The 18837-nt window shown below is 47.1% G+C and overlaps 1 protein-coding gene and 1 long non-coding RNA gene across 4 annotated transcripts in view; one reads left to right on the top strand and one right to left on the bottom strand.

The window, feature by feature from the left end:
- The window catches only part of LOC147015695 (uncharacterized), a 70249-nt gene that overhangs the window by 45321 nt on the left and 6091 nt on the right, over positions 1-18837 (top strand). The window lies entirely within an intron of this gene.
- The window catches only part of LOC147015696 (uncharacterized), a 45225-nt gene that overhangs the window by 25300 nt on the left and 1088 nt on the right, over positions 1-18837 (bottom strand). The gene's annotated exons all lie outside the window — the stretch shown is intronic.

Genomic DNA, 18837 nt, shown 5'->3' with positions numbered 1-18837 from the left:
CCTTGCAACCGCACCATACCACCACCCTCCCTCTCATTTACGCACATGTACTCCGTCTTTCTCCTACTGACTAACATTCCCCTTCTCTCCAGTGCGTACCTCCACCTCTCAAGGCTCGATTCAGCCTGCTCCCTACTCTCCCTACAGATCATGATGTCATCCGCGAACATCATGGTCCATGGAGACTCCAGTCTGATCTCGTCCGTCAACCTGTCCATCACCATTGCAAACAGGAAAGGGCTCAGAGTCGATCCTTGGTGCAATCCCACTTTAACCTTAAACCGGTCCGTCATTCCTACCGCACACCTCACCGCTGTCACACTGTCCTCATACATATCCTGCACGATCCTCACATACTTCTCCACCACTCCCGACTTCCTCATACAATGCCACAACTCCTCTCTTGGCACCCTATCATAAGCTTTCTCTAAATCCACAAACACACAATGTAACTCTTTCTGGCCTTCCCTATACTTCTCCATCAACATTCTCAAAGCAAACATCGCATCAGTGGTGCTCTTTCCTGGCATAAACCCATATTGCTGCTCACAGATCGTCACCTCTCCTCTCAACCGAGCTTCCACTACTCTTTCCCACAACTTCATGGTGTGGCTTAACAACTTTATCCCTCTGTAATTTCCACAGCTCTGCACATCACCCTTATTCTTGAAAATCGGAATCAGTACACTTAATCTCCACTCCTCCGGCATCCTCTCACTTTCCAAGACTTTATTAAACAATCTGGTTAACAACCCCACTGCCATCTCTCCTAAGCACTTCCATGCCTCCACTGGTATTCCATCTGGGCCAACCGCCTTTCCACTTTTCATCTTCTTCATAGCAGTCCTCACTTCATCCTTACTGATCCACCCCACTTCCAGATTCACTATCTCCACCTCTTCCAACCTTCTCTCTCTCTCATTTTCTTCATTCATCAGCTCCTCAAAGTACTCCATCCACCTTCTCAACACACTCTCCTCGCTCGTCAGCACATTCCCATTTGCGTCCTTTATCACCCGAACCTGCAGCACATCCTTCCCAGCTCGGTCCCTCTGTCTTGCCAATCGGTACAAATCCTTTTCCCCTTCTTTTGTATCCAACTTCTCATACAGCTCGTCATATGCCTTTTCCTTGGCCTTAGCCACCTCTCTTTTTGCTTTTCGACGCCACTCCTTGTACTCCTGCCGACTTTCTTCATCTCTCTGACTATCCCACTTCTTTTTAGCCAACCCCTTCTTCCTTATACTTTCCTGTACTTCCTCATTCCACCACCAAGTCTCCTTATCTTCCTTCCTCTGTCCAGATGTCACACCAAGTACCTTCCTAGCTATCTCCCTCACAGCTTCTGCTGTCGTTGCCCAATCATCCCACCCATCTTTACCACCATCCAACGCCTGTCTCACCTCCTCCCTAAATTTCACGCAACAGTCTTCCTCCTTCAGCTTCCACCATCTGGTCCTTGGTTCAGCCCTCACTCTCTTCCTCAACCTCACCTCTAAAGTCATCCTACAGACCACCAATCGATGCTGTCGAGCTACACTCTCCCCTGCCACAACCTTACAGTCACTAATCTCTTTCAGGTTGCATCTCCTACTTAAGATGTAATCCACCTGTGTGCACTTTCCTCCACTCTTGTATGTCACCCTGTGTTCCTCCTTCTTCTTGAAATACGTGTTTACCACTGCCATTTCCATTCTTTTTGCAAACTCTACCACCATTTGCCCTTCCACATTTCTCTTGTTGAGACCGTACCTCCCCATCACCTCCTCATCCTCTTTATTCCCTTCCCCAACATGTCCATTGAAATCTGCTCCAATCACCACTCTTTCATCCTTGGATACACTCTCCACCACTTCATCTAACTCACTCCAGAAATCTTCTTTATATTCCATCTCACACCCCATATGTGGGGCATATGCACTGATGACATTCATCATCACCCCTTCAATTTCCAACTTCACACTCATCACTCGGTCAGACACCCTCCTCACCTCCAATACCCTCTTGACATGATCTTCCTTCAGGATTATCCCGACACCATTTCTCCTCCCATCCACACCATGGTAGAACAGTTTGAAACCACCTCCAATGCTCCTCGCCTTACTCCCCATCCACTTGGTCTCTTGTACACACAGTATGTCCACCTTTCTTCTCTCCATCATATCAGCCAACTCTCGCCCTTTGCCAGTCATCGTCCCAACATTCAGAGTTCCAACTCTCACCTCCACACTTCTACCCTTCCCCCTCTCCCACTGCCTCCGGACTCGCCTTCCCCGTCTCCTTCTCCTCCTTCGCCCAGCAGTCGCACAATTTCCACTGGTACCCTGCTGACCACCGGTACCGGTGGCGGTCGTTGGTAACCCGGGCCTCGACCGATCCGGTATGGAAATTCGTTTTGTTGTCCGCATAATGATTTGGCATAGGTTTTTACGCCGGATGCCCTTCCTGACGCAACCCTGGTCGCCTCTTACGACACACAGGGATATGGTACACCTATTCTAACCGGGGCATACACCGGGCCCAGTACAACTGGTGCTCATTTCGCCGACCTCGGAAGGATGGCAGGCTGAGTCAACCCCCTGGTGTTTTCGACTTGGTTTATATATATTTATATATATATATATATATATATATAGATACATATATATATATATATATATATATATATACACATTATATATATATATATATATATATATATATATATATATATATATATACATATACATATACATACATATATTAATTCAGTGTCCCAACGGGGCTTGAACTCAGGACCTCTTGGGTCCCAAGCCACTGCCCTTACCACTGCGCCAACACCAGGCTGCTAATTTTCATATTATGGAAGCTAATTTTCATATTATGCAAATTACACTACTTTCCCATGCTAGGATTTTTTAGGACTTTTAGTATGGTGATTAGGGGCTCTTACTGAAATGCACTGCAGTGGAAACAATTCTTTTGCAATTCGTGGTGGGTTACCCCCCTCAAATTTGCTGCATTGACTGGACTATGATTGTTCTTGTGAAAAAGTTGAAGAAAAATACCTGTTTATTAAGCCTGCCATCTCATTTTCCTCACTAACCGCTCTCCCGGTGCTATTCCTCAATGGACCCACACTGGTCCTAACCTGTTCTTTCCCCCTGATATACTTAAAGAAAGCCTTGCTATTATGTTTAATATTCTTAGCCATGTCCTTCTCATTCTCTCTTTTGGCTTGCCGAGTTATTTTCTTCACTTGCCTCTGTTTACTCCGATAATGATATAAATCTAACTCCAGTCTTGTTATTTTAAACCTAATAAATGCCTTTTGCTTCTCCATAATAGCGTTCCTTACCTCACTGCTCAACCACCCTGGTCTCTTTCTACTTCTACACCTCATTGGAATGTACTTACTCTGCACTCTACACATTTGGTCCTTCAAGGTTTCCCATTTCTCTGATGCTGATTTTCCTGTTGTTGGAGTCTCCCAATCTACATCACCCAATTCTCTCCTCATACACTCAAAGTTTGCCTTCCTGAAATCTAATAGCCTTTCCCTACTATCCTGAACTCTAACCCTAAACAGAATCTTTGCACACACAAAGTTATGGTCACTTGCTCCGAAATGCTCCCCAACCTCCAGCTCCTCCACCATATTGGGATTGTTACTTAAAAGGAGGTCCAACACTGCACTCCCCCTCATGAGCTTATCTACAAACTGGGTTAAAAAGCAATCCTGGACTAAAACTTGGAAATCCTCATCTGCTCTGCCCTTTCCCTGTTCCTGGACCCGATCTATCCCTGGCAAGTTAAAATCCCCCATAATCAATACTCTTCCCTCACCACATGGGCTTTTGAATTATTCATGTACTCCTCCCTCCTCCTTCACAGCCAGAGCCCTATAAAAGCATCCTACCAGTATCTTACTGTTTTTACAATCTGTACCCATACAGAATCCTCCACATTAATGTCACCCCTTTCTCTTGATGCATGCTGTCCTTTACCCAGATTGCTACTTCTCCTATTCTCTCTTTCCAATCACACCGATACACCTTGTAGCCTTCTAATCCTGTCCTCCAGTTACTCTCCTCCTTAAACCATGTCTCACTCACCACAACTATATTGGATTCCTCCTTATCCACTTTGGCTTCAAGCTCTTCCATCTTATTATTTAAACTTCTGGCATTGGTATGGAATATATTTAACTTTTCCCTCACTGAAATTATATTTTCTTGCCTGGCCTTACTCATCACAATTACATCATCCGTTCCTTCCTTAATACCTTCTCCACCCTCCGCTGACCTTAAAAATCCTGAATTTCTTCCTCAATTCCCACTGCAAACCTTGCCACCTCCTTTCTATTTAACATTCAGCCATCATTCTGGCAACACTCCCTTTGTCCACTAAATGATTCCCACTGCTTCTTAAATGTAAAACCTTCCTCCCTACACCATTCTTCCAGCCATTGGTTGACATCAATTGCTCTGCTCATAATTTCTATGTCATTTCCTAATCTTGGGAGAATCCCAGAAAACATGACCTCACAAAACTTTGTTTTCAGCCGCTTACCCAATATCCTGTATCTATTGTTTAATACCTCTGAGTAAACTTTCCCGACATCATTTGCTCCGAAGTGTACCACAACCAATCTCTTCCTGCAGTGACCCGATACAGTGTCATTTACATTTACCCTTCCTTCAATGTCCCTAACTCCTGCTCCTTCAAAACTACACAGAATTAGGTCTACAATCCTATCTGCAGAATGAGGAAGCTGCATATTTAATAGCCTCATCATCTACAAAAACTGTCTCCCACACCTCATTGCGACCAATCTCTATTGCTGCACCTTCACCACTGCCTGCACTCGCTGTAATTTCAGGCAGTAACACAACAAAATGTGACAAAAGTCAAGGGGTGTGAATGCTTTCTGAAGGTACTGTATATACAGTGATACTTCGCCATACGCTGTTTCTCAACACGCTTGTTTGTGTTTTACGATCCTTATACATTGTGACTCTCTCTAATCTGCTCACTGGCTTTGGACATGCACCAATGTGTTCCACCCCAGTGTTTCACAGCAACTAGTCTGGACATACTCCAGTCCATGACGCTTCCCTGACGGTGCGTACAGGCTTTAATTGTATTTCACTTTTAAAGGTATAAAAAAAAACAAAAAAAAACAAACAAATTGCTCGGTTTTATATCAAACTAGTCGTAATGCCCAGCATTGCTCGGGCTAGCAATAAAGCCCGGTGTTGCCCGGGCTTTCTTGCAAATTTCCTAAATAGCTGTTAGGGGTTAGTGGTTGGGGTTAGGGTTAGGGTTAGCGGTTAGGGTAGCTAACCCTAACCCTAACCCTAACAGATTGGCGTAGCGGAGGTAAACAGCGCCCGGGGCAAAGTGGAAATTTGCGTCCCCCATAGGCCTTAAACTTGAGTGGATTTGAATGGAAAATCCCATAAGGGATATTGATTTATCGATTTTTTTTGGAATATCGGAAGTGTTATGGAAAAAATTTATAGCCAATGACCTAAGTTGGACCAAAAGCCATAATCGTACTGAATTTGAATGGAATCCGTTGGAGTTTGTGAAAATGCATCAAAACGAATTTTGAGGGGCCTCTTAAGGAAGACAATAATATCATTAGTATATGTGCCAAATCTTGTTTCATTTCATGCAGTAACAAAAATCTGATGGTGGAATAAAGAAAGGGGCGTGCCAAAATATTAATATAGATTAATGTAATGTGAGCGAATCCATATTTCACAAGATCCAAATCACTGCCCAGCACTACAGTTCACCTAAATTTACATTCCACTCCAGCAGCTCTGCTCCAGGTATTCCATTTAACCTGAGGTGTGAGCACAGTGGATATTTGCACATAGTGTGGTGAAGTAGTCCTGCATAAACCCTGAAAAAGAAGGTGCCTTTGGATCGTTTTTTTATTTTAACAAATAAATATTTAGGAAAACATCACACAGATGAGGAATGTGATAAAGAAAGTAATTAAAGTGATATAAATGTTTACAAACCGACACCATGTGGGGACTCCCACGATAGCATTTCCTGTTCTTCCTGCCAAGCTTGTTCTGAACACATCCAGTTGGTGTGCTTACACTTTCCTCAACGAGTTGACATTAATTTTTATTGCCATTTCATTTGTGCCGAAAAGCTTGAAATGTCGCAGCCCAAGAAAATTAAATGAAGCATTTCCCTACAAATTAAATTGGACATTTTGAAACGTTAAAGAGTTCTGGAAGGGGCACAACATATTTAATGTAATCGAGAACATCGACGGGTCTTGGAAGGAAGTTCGGGCTGCAAACCCCAATGATGTGTGGAGGAAACTCTGGCCTGGTTGTTTTCCTCCCTCCCAAGGGAGGATTCAAGAGGAGGCGATTCAAGATGTTATTGAAAACGTTGTTGAAATGGGCAGGCACAGCTGGGATTTGTGGAACTTGAGGAAGGTGTTGATTTTTTTATTGTCCAATACTGTACAGTACAGGATATACTTTTTAGTTCTATCTGGTGTTGTTTTATGATCTTAAAGAAAACTTGTTTTAATCTGATAACTGTAGATCCCTGTGTTAGCATATGTCTGACTAATTGTTTTAATCTATTGACAAGTTCAGTGCTGTGTGTGGTTGCTCTCACAGTCCTAATTATTTCACCAACTGTACCATAGAATAGCATTTTCATAATATTTGTGTCGAAGAAAGTTATTCGTACAATGTGGAATGGAAAAGCATCTCATTTATTATGAAATAATTTGGTGTGAAATTTATTATTGATATCATGTGGTTGTAATCAATTTGTAATTCTGAAAAATAAACTGAAGTGCGAGTTTGGTTTTCCTTTATTAATATAAGTTATTTTGGAGATATATATATATTTGAAAGTGTGTCTGTCTGTGTGTCTGTGTTTCTCTGTGACCTATGCACGCGAAAAGTACTGGACTGATCCTCACCAAACTTCACATGCTGACAGAACATGTACCCGGGAGTGTCCCGATGTAAAATAATTGTACTTCCGACTTCCGGTTTCCGAATTATGACGTCATCACCTGATTTCGTAACGTTAATTTTTCAAGTTCAGCTGATTGACATGGGGCCAACGCCATTTGCAATAGATTGAAAAAATAATGCTACAGTCAATTGAAGACAATGACTTCCAACTTCCTGGTTTCCGAATTATGACATCATCACCTGATTGCGTAACGTTAATTTTTCAAGTTCAGCTGATTGACATGGGACCAACGGAATTTGCTAGAGAATGAGAAATTAATACTACAGTCAATTGAAGACAATGACTTCCGACTTCCCGGTTTCCGAATTATGACATCATCACCTGATTGCGTAACGTTAATTTTTCAAGTTCAGCCGATTGACATGGGACCAACGGAATTTGCTAGAGAATGAGAAATTAATACTACAGTCAATTGAAGACAATGATCCGACTTCCCGGTTTCCGAATTATGACATCATCAACTGATTGCGTAACGTTAATTTTTCAAGTTCAGCCGATTGACATGGGACCAACGGAATTTGCAAGAGAATGAGAAATGAATACTACAGTCAATTGAAGACAATGACTTCAGAATTATGACTTCTGCATTCGACACACTTGCAAAAATGATCGTATGTATATTATACCGTATAATGATATAATAATCATTAATATAAAATAATATAAAAATTATTAATAAATAATATAAAAAACCGGAAGCAAAAGGGTCATAGCCGACGACACGGATTCCAAATTGCCAGGGTATAGTGTTGTTGTTGTTGTTGTTGTTGTTGTTTACTATTCTCTCAGGTGCACGCGTTGAGTATGAAGCTCACTATGTTGCGAATATTAAACGCTGTGCGATGTATAAACACGATCGGGTTTGATTTCTATGTTGCGAATATTAAACGCTGTGCGATGTATAAACACGATCGAGTTTGATTTCTATGTTGTGAATATTAAACGCTGTGCGGTGTATAAACACGATCGGGTTCAATTTCTATGTTGTGAATATTAAACGCTGTGCGGTGTATAAACACGATCGGGTTCAATTTCTATGTTGTGAATATTAAACGCTGTGCGGTGTATAAACACGATCGGGTTTGATTTCTATGTTGCGAATATTAAACGCTGTGCGGTGTATAAACACGATTGGGTTCAATTTCTATGTTGTGAATATTAAATGCTGTGCGGTGTATAAACACGATCAGGTTTGATTTCTATCTTGCGAATAAAAAATAATCGAATAAATAAATGAACACTTCCGGTCATGATCTCCCTGCATGCATCATTCCCCATGACAAAAACCGGAAGCAAAAGGGTCATAGCCGAGACACAGATTTGAAATTGCCAAGGTATTGTGTTGTTTTTTTCCTTTTCTCTCATGTGCACACGTTGAGTATGAAGCTCACTACGTTCACTATTATACACTTTTCGTTGAGAACAGTAGTGGATCAATACACGCTGCCTCACCCCAATATGTTCATATTATACTGTTGCGAATTCGTGCCCGCCGGTGTGCGAACGGCCACGTGACTCAAATCGCGGCACGTCGCCCACCGGACGGACAATTCTGTCATGACCCTGTCGGACTAACGCCGGGAGCTAGTCACGGGTGGGCCTTTCGGCCTCACCACGATCGTGCCAATCGGCCACCCGCGTGGGATAGGGTTGGTCGCCAAACTCGACCTACCCAAGTACCCACGCAGAGGGTAGACCGGGCGATCGCACCTCGCCGCAGGTCGACTCCCAACACGGGCCGCTTAAGCGATCCGTTCCGTACTATCGGGATAACCGAGCGGTGTTATCGTCGGCCTCGACGGTTCCGATTAATTATCGGGCGTATTAAGCCCACGACCAACCCTTTACGTGAAGCAAGATGGAGATTCAATTAAAGAAAAGACGAAGCGAAACGGGAAAACAGTTCAACATGATGCACATTTATTCCGCGGCACATGGAGAGCACACATATACAATGAAAGCAATTATGCACAAAAAGCAAATGTAACAAAAGAAACAATGACGTAGAGATACTACCGAATAAGACCGACACACGGCAACACTTGACAGTTTTACTTCACCAGACTGGCGCCACACACACACGTTTACACAGAAACAAAAGAAAAGGCCACCCTCAAAGACAAGGGGGCAGACAGGGCCTGTGGGCCAATATTTGCGCGGGACCTGAAGGAGCGGTCAGGTCCGCAAGACCGGGTGGGTCCTACCCGTGTCTTTGTGATGAGCCGCAAATGTGGCAGCACGGCGGTGCTCCGACTTCGTGCTCCTTCGCGGGTTTCGTTGGCACTGCTTGGAGTGGGGTGGGAACGGGGCCCCCTTTTCACACTATCTCTGCGCGGGGGAAAAAGGGGGGGGGGAATTGTTGATGCTCTGGGGAAAGAGTATAGCTGGCTTGCTTGGGTCCCGTGACGAGCGATTCCACCGCGACCTCGTCGCCGACCGCCGTCTTCCTTGCCTCGGACCCGAGCTCCTCGGACTCTTCCCCCAATTCTCCTCAGCCGACTGCCGAAAACCACCGGGACACCCTCACCTCCCGACTCCACTCCGCTCTTCCAAACTGACTCTGCCTTTTCTGCCACTCTCCGCTCTTCCAAAACCGACTCTGCCCAGATTCGCCTTGCGATCGGCGCTTTATAGGCCGGCAGGAAAACCCATATGCAAATTTCCGGATCAGGACGAGCTCGGGGGTGGAGCCACGCTCGCCCATTGGACGGAGAAAAAGGGGCGTGAATCTCCCCTGATCCTAGAATTTGCATATCTCGATTCCACACAGACGCGCCTGGAGGCGGGGCCAAACCGCCCCGCGCTTGCTGATTGGACGGATCAGAAGTGGGCGTGTAGCATTCCTAATCCGAATTCTCCTTGGAAAGGCCGCATTAAGCACTCGCGGCTCGGCACGTATCTTGTACGAGCCCAGGACAGCCCAACGCTCGGTGCTCACAGGTGGTGCGGGAATGGCCGCAGAAGGAGAGAGGTGAAGGTGGTGGAGGGTTTATGGTGGTGGTTTATGGCCATGGTGCCGTTTGGAATGGCGGTGATGCGATGTTTGCGGGAGCGAGTTGTGAAGGTAAAGACCGTGGCTGTTGGTGTTGTTGTTGTTGTGTGATGGTTGGAGCGTGGTTGGTTCAAAATAAAGATAGAACAGAAAAACGCTATCTCAAAGCGTCGCAGCCCGAATTAATCACATTTATTCCCTCTAAACAATGGGTTTGGGGCTAACTACACATGTACTTACAGAGATATCTCACCTACGGGACTGGAATGGTGGTTTGCGAATTTCCACAACCGTAACACTACCCCCTCCCCTTTTTACAGACTCGTCCCGAGTCGTCAAATTCTCGTGTGCCATCATGTGTAGTTCTCCCCTAGTACGTTTTACCTACGGATCCCTGAGTGCGACATTCATGGTATTCGTGTCCCCAAAATAAATAACCTGAGGGCTGAGTAACTAACTAAACAAACCCACTCACACGGACGACTTAAATAAAATTGCCGGCGCTAAGACAGACATGCCGGGGGCGCACTCATATGTACAGTACAATACATCTTAACCTTAACTTACAAATTTTACACGAAATCATGGCCCAGGATCAATGGACTCTGCAAAAAGAAAGCAGTTAGCAGGGAGCCAGGCTGCTCGCATGCAGTCTATGGCTCAAGCAATGCAGGTGACAGGGAACGTGGCCGGCTGCTCACACGCAGTCCAAGGCCTTCCCTTTTGAACTGAACGCAGTGAACCACAACGGTGCATGGGCTGCACAAACGCAGTCTCCGTGCCAGCTCAAGTGGCACACGCAATGAACACAACGGATGGATGGATGGATGGATGAATGGATGAATGGATGGACGCAAACACGGTGCACGGGCCGCCACTGCAGGCCCGTGTTGTAGCTGCCAACAGGGCAGTTCTCGCAGCTTGCAAACTGTTCCTTGATCCTGGCGCACATGGCAATGAACAAGGGGCGGGCAAAGCAAAATTGACCGGGGCAAAATGACGAGGGCAGCAGGCATGGCATGGCAAAGGTGGACAGGCATACAAAGCCGGCAGAACAGGGCCGCTGCAGGCAAACACAGCCGGCAGACGAACTAGCCGTTGCAGGCAAACACAGCCGGCAGATGAAGTTGGCCGGCACAGGCCTCGCAGCAACACAGCCAGCAGATGAAGCTGGCCAGCCTTTGCCTGTCAGTGGAGGTTGGTGGAGGGAGTGCAGTGGTGCTGGCCACTCGGAAGGCGGGCTTGGACCTACCCTACGGTCTCCCTCCCAACCTATCGCCTTTGCCTGTCACTGTCCCTACCCACTCCCTTAATTTGTGAAACCCAATTTAGCCCCAACTTATTTTTTTATTTTTACTTCCCCACTATAAATCGTCCCCTAACCCCCTTTACTGTCTTTGTTCGGCTAACCTATCCTGTCACCGAGCCTACTCCCAACCCCTACGTTCCCTTCCCGGAGGGGAATGAGGGAGAGTTAGCATCCTGTGTCGAGGCCCAATCTGAGCCTCAGGATGGCCTCCCCAGACTTCAGCGATCTATAACACAAAGTGGGTCCAGCGGCCCACAACGAGAGCGAAGGGATGGATGGTGCGGAGGGGTACATCTCCTAATCTACCCTAACCATTAACCTTTAAACTACCCCGGGGCTTTCAACAAGCGCCTCTCGCTTAAACTATTGGTTCTAATAACCCAGATTCCCGTCGCCTGTGTTGGTGTCCTCACAAATTTCGGGCCTCGCCCCCCAATTTTCTTTCCGTGCCCTCACACGGTCTCATGGCTGGGACGCGTGGCTCCTCTTGGCAAGCACTACCCTCTGCCGAATCTCCAGCTATGGCACCCCCGGGCACTACACTGCCTCCGAGCCTACCAGCTCCCTAAACACCGGGGAGTGCCCCCCATGGCACCTCCCCTGAAACGCACACGTGCCAGGCTGGCTTCCCGGGCCCCTTTCCGAGGGTCACCCGTGCCCACAACACTGCCCACGCGGCTAATGGCACCCCGGGCCCCCGGGCCCCCGCACCATGCGGGCGCACCCGTGCCCACTAAGCTATCCCGGCCCCCCATGGGCCCGTGGCCTACCACGGCCGACGAGCCTGGTGCCCGGGGTACCCACTCAGCGATACTCACCTTTCGCAGCCACGCTCCCAGCCCGTCAACAGGGCTCCTGCACCCCTCCAAACGGGTATCGAGCCTACATTCCCACCAACAGCAAAACGACTTCCATTTTTGTTAATTTGACTTACCCACTAACTCACTCTACTCTGACTTCGGGGTCCCTTGGGCGGGAGTCACTCCTCCCCCCAATCACTCATCGCACCATGCATTCCCCATTCGCTCCACTCACACAGACCCGCTGGCCTCACTCACTCATCATGTACTCATTTCCACTTCTCACAACTCACACATCGCTGAACTCTGCCATCCTTCTAACTACCTCCCCAAACTAACTCGTGCTCCCACGTCGTCCCTTACACTACAGCACGTTCCTTTTAACACTACGTAGCTAAACTACGTCCCCTCTACACATCCAAAGTCTGTCACTGTCTCCGAATCCTAAAATCATTTCCATCTATCCATTTCCCAACCTAAAGCTCAACTAAAACCCTCTACCCAATTCATTCCACTGGCCCCATGAGGACTTACCCCTGCCCCATGGAGCCAGTCTAACTAAGCTAACCCTTCCCCCTAGCTAGTGCCATCCTGTGCCCAGTCAAGGGGATCATCCACCCCTTGCCCAGGAATCCTGTTCACCTGAAAGCGAGGCTTGCTGTTTTTTTTTTTTTTTTTTTCCATCACGCAGCACCAGCGCGGAAACTCACAACCTGCGCACCAGCGCGGCAATTCACAGCCGCGCACCTTTGGTGTGACGTCATGTGAGCTGTTTGCGGATCTCGTCCCTCTTGGACGGTACCATCCGGCAGGGATTCACCCTCCTGCCGGATTCCAACCACACACGCAGCCATGACGTCACCCGGCGCATAAAAAAAAACACAAGCCTCACGTCTCGAGGGGTTCCCCACGCGAACACATGTGCTCTGCCCGTTGGAGCTGAACACACCCGCTCGCGTGGAGAACCTGTCCGGTCCAAATCCGTAATCCTGCCTAACCTTTTGTCCGTCTGCGGGATCGGCAAATCCACCGCTGGTGTTTCCGGACCGGGCTTCACTCCCGCAAGCGAGCACGTGGCGGCCTTGTGCGTTGCATGGCACGGACCTCGCGCTCGCTGCTGGGTGAACCCGGCGCGGTTCTCAAAACCTCTACGGCCGCTACCCGGCTTTCGTCCCTCTGTCGCAGTCTCCGTCGCCATTCCAACCACGCACACCTGCGTGTCACGACGCTCACACATCTCGACATTCCACTCACCCCGGGAGACGTGGCTGCATGCTCACGCATGCCGACCGACATCTCCCTCACATACCGCTCTCTTACACACACTGTCCCTCTCACACTCGGCCGCTCACTCACTCGTGCCATACCACTCACACGTGGGGGCACTCGCCCGCGGTGTCTCATCCACACACGGCGTGCTGGGGAGCACGCCCTTCGGCACACTTGCCACCACACCACTCACACACGGGGTCGCTTCCACACACGGGGATGCACTCACACCTTGCACCACACACACCGGGACAACCACACTGGGGATTTGTGTCCCCACAAGGGTTTCCGGGGCCTCTATACCCTCCAAGCTTCGTGTGCACACGTTCGCAGCACCCGTCCCCTCGAACTCGCAAAGCACGACCGAACTCACCTGGTCGTGACTCGCCTCAAGGGGGCATACTCCCTCCCCTGGTTCCTGGAGGAGGCTATCCAACTGCTCGCACCGGGTCCCTACACGTTCCGCGAGCTCACCCTCATGGTCCTCCACTACCTCTGTGTGTGTGTGTGTGCGTCTCTAACCCCGTCCAATTCACTCTCTATCTTCCGTGTCTCTGGCAATACTTTCATTTCCTTCTTTGTCTTTGTTACTTCCCTCGTCTGCATTTTTATTTGTGTTTGCCCTAATTGTTCTTTCATCCGTTGATAACCCTCATTTATTTGCGTTAACATCCCCATTAGTTGCCTCATCTTCCTGATTCTCGCCCACGTGGTTTGAAGCGGTGGCTGAAAGCACTCGCCTCGTGTCGTGCCGTTTGTTGCGCCATTAATAGCGGCCCGCTCACGCCTCGTGCTGCGCTGAAGTGTGGCCGCGCCACCATCTTGCGACTCCGTTTGCCGGCAAAGTCTGTGCTCAGTATATGGGGTTGAGCTCCGCCGTTGATTAAAATTACAACAAGCACCGTCCCGGGGCATGGATTCTATAGTCAAACACATATCTAATACCCCCGGCTCCCGCTCGCCTTGAGACTCCATCTTATTTCTCATAAGGGGTTAATTTAAATAGTTTGTAATTTGGAGGGAATCGGGGGTCGCTCCTCTCACCCCTGGACCGATTCCCCGTGAATTTAGCTGGAGACAGGAGAGTTTGTTTCCCGCTCTCTGACACCAGTGTTGCGAGGAGGGGGATGGGTTTGTATCCCACTTCTGACACCAGTGTTGCGAATTCGCGCCTGCCGGCGTGCGAACGGCCACGTGACTCGAATCGCGGCACGTCGCCCACCGGACGGACAATTCTGTCATGACCCTCTCGGACCAACGCCGGGAGCTAGTCACGGGTGGGCCTTTCGGCCTCACCACGATCGTGCCATTCGGCCACCCGCGTGGGATAGGGTTGTTCACCAAACTCGACCTACCTAAGTACCCACGCGGAGGGTAGACCGGGCGATCGCACCTCGCCGCAGGTCGACTCTGGACACGGGCCGCTTAAGCGATCCGTTCCGTACTATCGGGACAACCAAGCGGTGTTATCGTCGGCCTCGACGGTTCCGATTAATTATCGGGCGTATTAAGCCCACTACCAACAATTTACGTGAAGCAAGATGGAGATTCAATTAAAGAAAAGACGAAGCGAAACGGGAAAACAGTTCAACATGATGCACATTTATTCCACGGCACACGGAGAGCACACATATACAATGAAAGCAATTATGCACAAAAAGCAAATGTAACAAAAGAAACAATGACGCAGAGATACTACCGACTAAGACCGACACACGGCAACACTTCACAGTTTTACTTCACCAGACTGGCGCCACACACACACGTTTACACAGAAACAAAAGAAAAGGCCACCCTCAAAGTCAAGGGGGCAGACGGGGCCTGTGGGCCAATATTTGCGCGGGACCTGAAGGAGCGGTCAGGTCCGCGAGACCGGGTGGGTCCTACCCGCATCTTTGTGATGAGCCGCAAATGTGGCAGCACGGCGGTGCCCCGACTTCGTGCTCCTTCGCGGGTTTCGTTGGCACTGCTTGGAGTGGGGTGGGAACGGGGCCCCCTTTTCGCACTATCTCAGCGGGGGGGGGGAAAAGAGGGGGGGGGAATTGTTGATGCTCTGGGGAAAGAGTATAGCTGGCTTGCTTGGGTCCCGTGACGAGCGATTCCACCGCGACCTCGTCGCCGACCGCCATCTTCCTTGCCTCGGACCCGAGCTCCTCGGACTCTTCCCCCAATTCTCTTCAGCCGACTGCCGAAAACCACCGGGATGCCCTCGCCTCCCGACTCCACTCCGCTCTTCCAAACTGACTCTGCCTTTTCTGCCACTCTCCGCTCTTCCAAAACCGACTCTGCCCAGATTCGCCTTGCGCTCGGCACTTTATAGGCCGGCAGGAGAACCCATATGCAAATTTCCGGATCAGGACGAGCTCGGGGGTGGAGCCACGCTCGCCCATTGGACGGAGAAAAAGGGGCGTGAATCTCCCCTGATCCTAGAATTTGCATATCTCGATTCCACACAGACGCGCCTGGAGGCGGGGCCAAACTGCCCCGCGCTTGCAGATTGGACGGATCAGAAGTGGGCGTGTAGCATTCCTGATCCGAATTCTCCTCAGAAAGGCCGCATTTTGCACTCGCGGCTTGGCGCGTATCTTGTACGAGCCCAGGACAGCCCAACGCTCGGTGCTCACAGGTGGTGCGGGAATGGCTGCAGAAGGAGAGAGGTGAAGGTGGTGGAGGGTTTATGGTGGTGGTTTATGGCCATCGTGCCGTTTGGAATGGCGGTGATGCGATGTTTGCGGGAGCGAGTTGTGAAGGTAAAGATCGTGGCTGTTGGTGTTGTTCTTGTTGTGTGATGGTTGGTTCAAAATAAAGAAAGAACAGAAAAACGGCTATCTCAAAGCGTCGCAGCCCGAATGAATCACATTTATTCCCTCTAAACAATGGGTTTGGGGCTAATTACACATGTACTTACAGAGATATCTCACCTACGGGACCTGAATGGTGGTTTGCGAATTTCCACAACCGTAACAATACGTACACATGCGATGCAGAGACCGTCTTATATTTCCTCGCCAAATATAGACGATACGGCATCCATGGTATTTGATACACTCTCATAGGCCTTATTTACATCAACAAAAACATATAGAGGTCGTCTATTATACACATTTCCTTGAGAACAATAGTTCATCAGTATCAGTACATGCTGCCTCACATCAATAGAGGTCTTCTAATATACACTTTCGTTGAAGCGGAGATATTTTTCCCGAGCAATTCCTCATCATCAAGCAGGTTTCCTCATCAAATCCTCACCAATTCCTCATCCATTTCTCATCATCAAGCATTTACCTCAGCAATAGGACCAGTACCTCTATCAGGAGATCATGCTAAAATAGAGTGACTATTTACTTTTGTATAGTGGCAAAAGGTTGGTTGTGCTCATTCCCGCGGACCAGGCTGGGTTATGCCCGACGTATAAATGAAGTCGCAAATGATGACATGAAACCAGCCTCACATTGTTGAGGCATTATGGTTTTTTTTATCTGATGCGGCAATAAATCTTAACATTTTTGAACTCGAGTCTTCTGCATATAAAACATGGCGGGGAAAATATAATATTATAGGGGTGATGAAAAAAAATAATAATGGTGGCAGCCTCTACAATTAACTGTGACATATACTCCTTCAGACCCGCCGTCATCCACGGGATTCCTGTGCGGAGCACGGGTATCCCTGCTAGTATCTATATAATGAAGCTGATCAAATACAAACCCATCATTAATTGCTCATAAATCATCAATTAATCTAAAAATGTTTCCACACCTTCACACAGTTGTGAGTTTATTCCTGCACGTGTTCTGGACCCAATCAGACTCGTACATGTGCAGGAATAAATTTTCAAAGAAAGGGGCCGGATCTGAACCCATGGGTATCCCACTGTCTGCTGGAGTATATTGTTGCCAAATGTAAAGAAACGGTTGTTTTTGAGAAATCGAATACTTTCCGTTTTTTATTTATTTTTAAACTACATGAACATTGATTTTCCTTTTCAGACCAGTTTGCTCTTTCTTGATAAATTTTAATGTATTTTTTTTATAAATATACTTTATTACCTCCTGTAAGTTATTTATCCACTGCTCTGTGCAATACGGTTACGAGCTCATCATGTGGAATGTTTGTGTAGAATGTTTAAAATTCATGTTAATAAACATTTTGCCTTACCCTTGTTTGGCCTCAAACAGTTTCACCGGAGAGGACTATAGGTTTTTGCTCTCCATCCATCCTCCCTGTGGTTTTTCAGACTTTTTTTTTTTCACCCATACCCTTTAGCATATTCAATTGAAACTTGGTCATGGCTTTATTATGATAAGTTACAGAACAATTTGTCAATTTTTCAGAGTTGTGCCCTTTTTGGACGTAGAAAATATCACATCGGTATGGGACATGTATCGCAAAGCAATTGTCACTTTTGTTATTAATTTTTGTGGATACTGTGAATTACAACTTTGGAATCATCAATTATCCAGAATTTTTTGAATGCCAGAATAAAATCCTCACCATTTTATGGTAATGTTTTTAAGCATTTATAAATGAGTATCGTTTCATCACCCCTGTAATACTACCTGACAATAGTTTCAAACTGTATTATTTACTTGCGATTATGAACCTCATCTTACAAGGGTTTATGTGTATTTTTGAGATCCAGTAAATGAATTGTAATTGATGGTGTTCATCTGGAACTAACAGTCTTCTCGATTTGGACCGATTTATATGGTGTTGCATCAAGTCTGTTTTATCATGTTACTTATTTTGTCGGTCTTTGAGAGTCCAGTCCGCAAGCCCAATTCTTCTAAAATGTCTGAATGTAGGATGTTTTGCATACAAATGCAATTTTATTATTATTTGCTTTATCAATTGGAATATTAACACATTATGTTTGAAGCTGTTTTAATGACTTGTCTCAGGATTGTTTAAAATTACCTTCGGATTATGAATTCAAACTTTTCTTTTGAAATCAACAATTCTCCTTTTTACAAGTTTCTCAACTTCCTCCAACCATAAAGACCACTGAAGCTCGCATGTTTACAGTATCCATATGTAAAGTGACGAGTGAGTAGTGGACAAGCAGTAGTTTTATCTTGGTTGTCGTGCCGCCACTGTGTACATTCATTCTTGCATGACATCTTTGCATCGATTCACCAACATATTGCATATTTGCTGCAAGTCACCAAGTACACCATGTTTGAGGTTTTACATATAATTAATTATTTGGTTTCTTTTAACTTTTAAGATCTATCTGTACAATTAGCTATATTGTTTGTGGCAAACATGGGACAACTTTTGCAATTGCAAGTCACACATTGACGTACTTTGCATTAGGATAAAGTGTTCCAGATTGGCTAACCCAGAATGGCCACCTCCGACAGCCAGGATATCCGAGTTAACAACAGCATTACCTTGTCGAGGAACAAAAATCTTCTGAAGACGGTTAGTCCCCAGGGAGGCTATTTCAGTTAGGGGCT

This window comes from Eptatretus burgeri, chromosome 12 (assembly GCF_056783735.1).
Source record: "Eptatretus burgeri isolate ZD-2024b chromosome 12, Ebu_testis_v1, whole genome shotgun sequence".
Lineage (NCBI taxonomy): Eukaryota > Metazoa > Chordata > Myxini > Myxiniformes > Myxinidae > Eptatretus > Eptatretus burgeri.
Note: the sequence above shows the minus strand (reverse complement) of the source record. Positions and strands in the feature narration are given on the sequence as shown.